This window comes from Puma concolor, chromosome A1 (genome assembly GCF_028749965.1).
Source record: "Puma concolor isolate L17-30 chromosome A1, mPumCon1.1.hap2, whole genome shotgun sequence".
Classification (NCBI taxonomy): Eukaryota; Metazoa; Chordata; class Mammalia; order Carnivora; family Felidae; genus Puma; species Puma concolor.
Window position 1 is genome coordinate 102526598 of NC_141667.1, and position 8948 is coordinate 102535545.

Genomic DNA, 8948 nt, shown 5'->3' on the forward strand with positions numbered 1-8948 from the left:
CTGCCCAGGTGGGCAGGGAGGGAGAGGCTGACCAGGAGAAAAGAGGCTAGGAAGAGCAAAGTGGCAAGAGTGGGTAGTTCTGGAAAAGCAATTTGGAGATTAGCCCAGTGGATTGTGGAGTAACTGGGCGTCTTCCCCACTTTCAAAAGGAATGTTTAGATTTTCGAGACTGGTTTTTGTGCAATCTTTATTCAATACTTGTTGCAGAACATTTGCTGATGTGCATTGGGCCAGTAAGTGTTATCACCGCCAGTCTGGGTTTGTCAGAAGCCCCACCTGATTTTTTGCACTGTAGGTCAATTCACGTAGTAACAATAGTGGCAACAAATGAGGCGTGATAAGATTTACGGTTATAGTAGGCACTTATTAATATGTGTTTCCTAAAACTTGATAAAAATGCATGTTTAAATTTACTTTAAAATTACTACAAAATAAAATGGATAGGCATGAATTCCTCTGAGTGAAGACAAGATTGGTCAAGGGTGAACTATAGGCACTAATACTGAGTGTCTACTACAAATAAGCACATCAGTAAAGGAGCTTAAAGTGGAACAAATCCTTGAGCCAGAAATAATAATTTGCCGGAAATTCTGTTGGGAAGCACTAGTTTTTGAAGCACATGCCTTCATTGCCTTGGAAAAGTCAAGCCACAGATTTTCCAGGTGTCTTCTTTGGAACCAAACACTTGGCATTTGAGCTCTCTGACTGCCATAAAAATATGAAACACATGAAAATAGCTCTCCCCCAAATCATTGTTTTATTATGTCGTGAGCTGACTTACATGAAACGAATAACATAAACCATCATAGATTCTCATCATTAAGCATTATGTATCATGATGTGTTAGACTGTATTTTCCAAAGATGGTAGTAATAGTATCTCCCACACACACGTTTTATGGGGTGACTTTGGCACTCTGCCCATTGAGAGTTGGGGTCTATATTCCTCTTACAAACTAAATTGTGTTTCCCTCAAAATTCCTATGTTGAGGTCCTAATCCTCAGCACCTCAGAATGTGGTCTTATTTGGAGATGGAGGTCATCAAGTTAAAGTCATTAGGGTGGGTCCTAATCCAGTATGACTAGTGTCATAAAAAGGAGGAAATTTGGGCACAGGGGCGCACAAAGAGGGAAAGCAATGTGAAGAGACACAGAAGACGCCCATGTACAAGCCAAGGAGGGAGGCCTAGAAGAGATCTTTCTCTCACAACCTGGAGAGGGAAACAACCCTGCTGATACCTTGTGGACATCTAGTTTCCAGAACTGTGAGACAATACATTTCTGTTGTTTGAGTTCCAGTCTGTGATGCTTTCTTATGGAAGCCCTAACAAAGCAATACAGTTCTCCTTGAATCTGGGGGACTTGTGACTACTTATATAGCTTCATAGGCTAGATTACAGAAGGCAATAAAGCCTCCATTGGTTCTCTTGGAGACTGGTCAGCTGTGAGGATGTTCAGGCCACTTGGAAAGGTCACATGGTGGTGTTCTAACTGCCAATCCCAGCTGACAGCTAGCATCAGCTGCTAGAAATGTTAAATAAACGTGCTTCCAAATGATTCCTGTCCCCAGCCCTGGGTCACCCCAGCTTTCAAATTTTCCGACTGAGTCCCTGGATATTGTAGTAGAGACCTATGAACCCCTGTATGAATTTCTGACTTGCACATGTCCTGCGTATAATAAAAGGTTGTTTCAAGCTAATGAATTTTGTGGTAATTTGCTACATAGTAGTTGGCAACGTGTCTTTAAAATTATCTTTTTTCACAAAATGTTTGTACCTTATGTGGCTGGTATTTTATTGAAACCATTAGGTACCTTAGATTCTTCATGATGGTCACCACTTCTCTTGACCCTTCATGACATTAGGCTCAGATATTAGGAGCAGTAGGTGGCCCTGCCATAAGTCAATTTAATAGACCACGAATGAATGAGTTTCAGACGAACTGAACAGGACAGACAACAGTGGCTCAGGGGTGAGGGTAGGAATTTTGGAACAACTTCTGAGGTGAGTAAGAGTTTACTAGCAAGGTTAATGCGGTTTGCCTGGAGCAGAGAAGGAATCTTTGAATCCCAAAGGGCAACACTTTCCTCATCTGGGGCACAGAATCCAGGAAAAAATAAAGCAAAAGTGCCAACCTGTTGTGGGGGGCAGGAAGTATTGGCTGTTCCAGAAAAAGGAATTGGGAAGCAGACTGAGGCAGCTTGTGAAATCTCAACTGAACTAGGCAGCACTGGTAACCCACAAGTTACGTGTCTGAATACCTCATAATCAGGGTCAGAAAGGGAGGCATGGACCAACCCGCACTAAAGAGCTGTGTTTATTCAGGCTCAAGGTATCAAACATAAGGAAAATGCAGTTTGTAAATCTGCCCAATTATTTCCTGGCTTGCTCTTCTTCTCAGTTTTGTGCTTTGCTTTTCATTGTTTTTTTTTTTTAATGTTTGTTTATTTATTTTGAGAGAGTGCACACATGCATGCTTGTGAGTGGGGGAGGGGTAAAGAGAGGGGGCAAGAGAGAAGCCAAAGCAGGCTCCAGCTGTCAGCACAGAGCACAAAATGGGGCTCGAACTCATGAACCATGAGATCATGGCTTAAACCGAAATCAAGTCAGACACTTAACCAACTGGGCCACCCAGGCACTCCAACCTTTCATTATTTTTTGATAAAATTCATTTTGAGCAATTCTAAATTTTGTTAGGGACTGGAATTAAAAAAAAAAAAACAGCTTTATTGAGGAATAGTGGACATCCAATATAATCACATATTTAAAATGTACAGTTTGATATATAACCATTACCATAATCAAGATAGTGAACGTACCTTATTCCCAAAAGTTTCGTGGTCCTGTTAAGTCCCTGCCTGTGTCCTTTCAAGTCCTCCTAAGGGCTGGGGGAGTTTTATTCCCCACACTTAAGCCTTGCTTGGGAAGAATATTGCCCCTAGTGGTAATGGCCACCATGCTTGCTGAAGAAGTCTTCCAGATAACAAGAAAGAGGTTCTGTTTAATGGTGTGTGAGTGGGTGCGTGTGGGTGGGTGTGGGTGTGTTACAAGCCCTTTTTTGACTTCCCTGGAAAGACCTCATGAGGTTGTGGTTCTGTTACCTGAAAACTTCCTGAGTATAGTTTTTCTTTCAAGCACGTGCTCGCCCACACTGATAGGCATTGTGCAGGAGACACAAGGGATGAATTCCCACCTCATACCTGTTAGGATGACTATTAAAATAACAAGTGTTGGTGAGCATGTGGAAAAATTGGAACCCTTGTGCACTGTTGGTGAGATTTTAAAATGGTATAGCCATTATGGAACACAGTATGGCAGTTCCTTAAAAAACTAAAATCAGAATTACCATTTAATCTAGCAATTCGACCTCAGAGTATATTCCCAAAAGAATTCAGAGACTCAAAGATATATCTGTATACCTACATTCATGGCAGCATTATTCACAGTAGCCAAAGTGTGGAAGCACCCCAAGTGTCCGTCCACAGATGAGTTGATAAACAAAATGTGGTACATACACGCGATGGAATATTGCTCAGCCTTAAAAAGGAAAGACATTCTGATATATCCTACAACATGGGTGAATCTTGAGGATAGGCTAAGGGAAAAAAAGCTAGGCACAAAAGGACAAATATTGTATAATTCTACTTATGAGATACCTGGGGTAATAAAATGTACAGAGCGAGTAGAACAAGTGGTTACCAGGGGCTGGGGGAGGGAGGAAATGGGAAGTACTGTTAAATGGATGCAGAGTCTCAGTTTTGCAAGACAAAAAGAGTTCTGTGGGTGGATGGTGATAACCTTGACGCAACAATGTGAATGTTCTGCATGCACCCCCCCCCCCCAGCTGTACTCTTGAAATTGGTTAGGATGGTAAATTTTATGTTTATGTGTGTTTCACTGTAATTTTTTATTTAAAAAACGAGAGAAAAAGGAAAATTTTGTGTAGAATTTTTGGCCTGATCCGAAGGTTATGGTGAATTTGCTTTGTATTTTTGTCCTTTTCCTACTTTGAAACTAATACATGCAACAGGGGACTTCAGCCATAATGGTAATGTTTTCTTTTCTAAAATTTTTTTTTCAACGTTTTTTATTTATTTTTGGGACAGAGAGAGACAGAGCATGAACGGGGGAGGGGCAGAGAGAGAGGGAGACACAGCATCGGAAACAGGCTCCAGGCTCCGAGCCATCAGCCCAGAGCCTGACGCGGGGCTCGAACTCACAGACCGCGAGATCGTGACCTGGCTGAAGTCGGACGCTTAACCGACTGCGCCACCCAGGCGCCCCAATGTTTTCTTTTCTAAATCAAGCAGTGGATACTTGGGTGTTTTGTATTTTCAAAAAATATACATTTTGGGGGCACCTGGGTGGCTCAGTCGGTTAAGAATCGATTCTGTTTAAAAAAATTTTTTTTAATGTTTATTTATTCTTGAAGGAGACAGAGACAGTGGTGGGGGGGGGGGGGGAGGAGCAGAGAGAGAGAGGGAGACAGAATCCGAAGCAGGCTGCAGGCTCCGAGCTGTCAGCACAGAGCTTGATGCAGGACTCGAACTCACAAACCATGAGATCATGACCCAAGCCGATGTCGGATGCTCAACCAACTGAGCCACCCAGGTGCCCCAAGAATCTGACTCTTAATTTCAACTCAGGGCATGATTTCATGGTTCATGAGATGAAGCCCTGAGTCGGGGTCTGTGCTGACAGCTGGAGCCTGTTTGGGATTCTCTCTCTCCCTCTCTCTGCTCCTCTCCTCCCACCTGCCAAAATAAATCACTATTACGTTTAAAAAATATATACCTTTTTCATTTACCTAAAATACTTCATAATAAAAACTTTAGAAAGTGAAAATATCCATTCAACAATATTTTGGGGGTGCTTTCTCTGTGCCTGGCTCTGCTTTATCATTGGGATATAGCTGTAAACAAAGATGATACAATTCCTGCCTCCACAGAGCTCACATTCCTGTGGGGGGATTGTTTGCATAAAGCACCTTGAATATAAATGATTATTTCTTTAGAATGGATCCTTAGAAGTGGAATCACGGAGCAAACAACAGTATAGACACCCCGAGGCTGCTTCTACATCCTGCCAATTGCCCTTCAGTCCCATCAGCAAACCTCGGGAGTGCCTGTTTCCTCATTCCTTGCCAGCCTTACGTAACTTTTTTGCCCATTTGGTGGAAAAATAATATCTGCCTAATTTGAATTTCTTTAATTACTAGCCGTTAAATTATAAACAAGATGAAACAGTTTTCAAATGTTTATTGCCTATTTTTCTTTTAAGTTTATTTTTGAGAACGAGAGAGAGAGAGAGAGAGAGAGAGAGAATCCCAAGCTGGCTACCCACTGTCAGCACAGAGCCCAACTGGGGGCTTGATCTCAGGAACCGGTGAGATCATGACCTGAGCTGAAATCAAGAGTCAGATGCTTAATTGACTGAGCCACCCAGGCGTCCTCCTCCTCTACCTACTTCTAAATAACCCCTAGTTTAATTTACCTAGAATTTACTTTGGTATATGGGCAAAATACCTAATTTTTTTTTTTTTTTTTTTTTTTTTGCACTCGAGAGAAGTTAATCAGGCTATCCTATACCATTTACTGAATAACTCCTTCCTTTCCTCTCTAACCTGTGGTACCACATGTGAGTCATATACTAAGACTGTGTTCACAGTTTAGGGCTTGTTTGTGGACATAACAGTTTGCACCATTGCTTTACTCTGATGTGAGATCCCCATTATTTTGATTATTGCAGCTACTTAGTAATATCTGTTAAGACAAGCTTCAGTGCCACTCTTCTTTGCCAAAACTTCCTTGATCATTCTCACTCATTTATTCTTTGGTATAGTCTGAATGAAGTTTTAAAAAGCCATGATAATTTTTATTAAAATTGCATTAAACTCATAAATGTATCCAAGAAAAATTAACTTCCGTACAATAGTCATTATCCCCATCTAACTAATTACAGTTTTTTACAGCAGAGCCATTGATTTATCTGTATTTGTTTCATATCAGCAAAGCCTTGCGAAACATAGCATGGCCGGAAATGTGTTAAACACTGTATATGGATACAAAAATGGCTACTATATATCTTCTAAAATAGGTCACCTGTATCTCACCCAAGTCAGAACACTATGGATGCAACAGAACATGCAGAAGAGGGGCACCTGGGTGGCTTAGTCAGTTATGCATCTGACTCTTGATTTCGGCTCAGGTCACGATCTCACTGTGCATGGGTTTGAGCCCTGCATCAGGCTGTACACTGACAGTGTGGAGCCTGCTTGGCATTGTCTCTCCCTCTCTTTCTGCTTGGGATTCTCTCTTTTTCCTCCTCTCTCTGTCCCTCCTTGCTCACTTGTGCATGCATGCTCGCGTGCTCTCAAAAATAAACATTTATTTTATTTTTTGTAAGTTTGTTTATTTTGAGAGAGAGAGAGAGAGAGAGAGAGAGAGCAAGAGGAGCAGAGAGAGGAGAGAGATAGTATCCCAAGCAGGCTCCACACTGTCAGTGCAGAGCCTGATATGGGGCTTGAACCCATGAACTGTGAGATCATGACCTGAGCCAAAATTAAGAGTCAGATGCTTAACCAACTGAGCCACCCATGTGCCCCTACATAAATAAAAATTAAGAAAAAAAAGATTCAGAAGAGATGAATTTAAAAGATACAATTTGGCACATTTTGACATGTATACATCAGTGAAATTATCACCACAGTCAAGACAGTGAACATATTCATTACTCCCAGATTTTCCTGTGTCCCTGTGTAATCCCTGCTTCCATTCCCCCCACCATCTCTAGGCAGCTGCTGATATGCTTTATGTCACTCTAGATTTGTTTGCATTTTTTTTTAGAGTTTCGTGTACATGGAGTCATACAGAATGTAATTCATTTTTGTCTGGCTGCCTTCATTTGTCGTAATGATTTGGAAATGCATCCATGTTGTTGCATGTATCGTTAGTTCATTCCTTTTTATTGATGAGTAGTATTCCACTGTATAGATGTGCCACAGTTTGTTTTTTCATTTACCTGGTGATGGGCATTCGGTTTTGGGCTATTGCTGATAAAGCTGCTGGGAACATTCATATACAAGTCTTTAAATAGCTGTATACTTTTGTTTCTCTTGGGTACATAGCTAGAAGTGGAATCATTGGGTCATGTAGCAGGTGTACATTTGACTTAAAAAAATTATTTATTTAAATTCAAGTTAGTTAACATACTGTGTTGTACTGGTTTCAGGGGTAGAACCCAGTGATTCGTCACTTACATATAACACCCAGTGTGCATCCCAACAAGTGCCCTTCTTAATGCCCATCCCCCATTTAGCCCCCTCCCCTCACTCACTTCCTCTCGAGCAACCCTCAGTTTGTTCTCTGTATTTAAGAGTCTCTTATGGTTTGCCTCTCTCTCTGTTTTTATCTTATTTTGTTTTTCCTTCCCTTCCCCTGTGTTCATCTGTTGTGTTTCTTAAATTCCACAAATGAGTGAAATCATAGGATATTTGTCTTTCTCTGACTGGCTTATTTCACTTAGCGTAATACCCTATAGTTCCAACCACGTTGTTGCAAATGGCAAGATGTCGTTCTTTTTGATTGCCAAGTAATATTCCATTTAAAGATCCTGCCAAATTGTTTTTCAAAGTAGTTGTACCATTATACTTTCTCACCAGATATTCTAAAGAAATTCAGTACATATCCTGTCAACAAACAGTGCTGGGACAATTGGAGATACATACGTAAACAAAACAAAACAAAATAGAAATAAGCCTCTAATTGCATGCCACATACAACCATTTACACCACATGGATCACTGACCTAAATGTAAAGCCCAAAACTATAAAAGTGCGAGGAGGAACTACTTTAAAATATTGAAATTGAGTCCAGTTCCACTGAGAATGTGGCATTTGAGCCAGGCCTTGTAGCAGGTAAAACTGAAAGGACTTGGTAGCAAAGCGGACATTAAGAAGTGACGAAGGATAGGCGCCTGGGTGGCTCATTTGGTGGTTAAGCATCGCACTTTGGCTCAGGTCATGATCTCATGGTTCATGAGTTTGAGCCCCCATATCTGTGCTGACAGCTCAGAGCCTGGAGCCTGCTTTGGATTCTGTGTGTCCCTCTCTCTCTCTGTCCCTCCTCCACTCATGTGCGTGCTCTCTCTCTCTCTCTCTCTCTCAAAAATAAATAAATGTTAAAAAAAAAGTGAGGAAGGAGTCCATGGTAACTGGATGTCTTGACCCATTCTTGCTGGCACAATGGCAAGATGCTTAACAAAGAAGTGATTGGGCATACATAGAAGTAGGGGGTTCCAGAGTCAGAAAAGAACATTTGAGTTCCCAGCCCACAGTTCAGGTAGATATGTCCAGCAGACAGCTAGAAGCAAGACCCAGCAGAACATGAGAAGACTAGGAAGGGGATAGGAATTTTCAAATGACTTGATGATAGCAACAGATAATGCCATGAGGGTAGATGGTCTCACCAAGGCATAGAATATCGAATGGGGTAGAGTTGTAGACACAGTCTTGGAGAACGCCAACATTTAGGTGATGACAGAAGGTAAAAGAATTAAAAAAAAAAAAAAAAAGCTAAGATGGAGGGATATAAAAAAAGCCGCAAAAGGACCAAATGGGTGATTATCCTTAACGTCTGCATACAGGTTGTAATCAATATGTCAGGAAGTCATGTAGGCTCCATCTTCAGAATACATCCAGAATCGAGATACTTCTCACCACCTCTCTGCTGCTACCCACCTGGTTTATGCTATGCTGCCATTGGGTCTCACCCGCATTGCTGCAATGGCTTCCTAACGTGTCTTTCTGTTTCTTCCCTTGCTTGATACAGGATTTTCTTTTTCTTTTCCTTTTTCTTTCTTTCTTTCTTTTTCTTCTTTTTTTTTTTTTTTTTTTTTTTTTTTTTAAGAGAGAGAGAGCCAGGGGAAGAGAGGACCAGAGGAAAAGAGGGA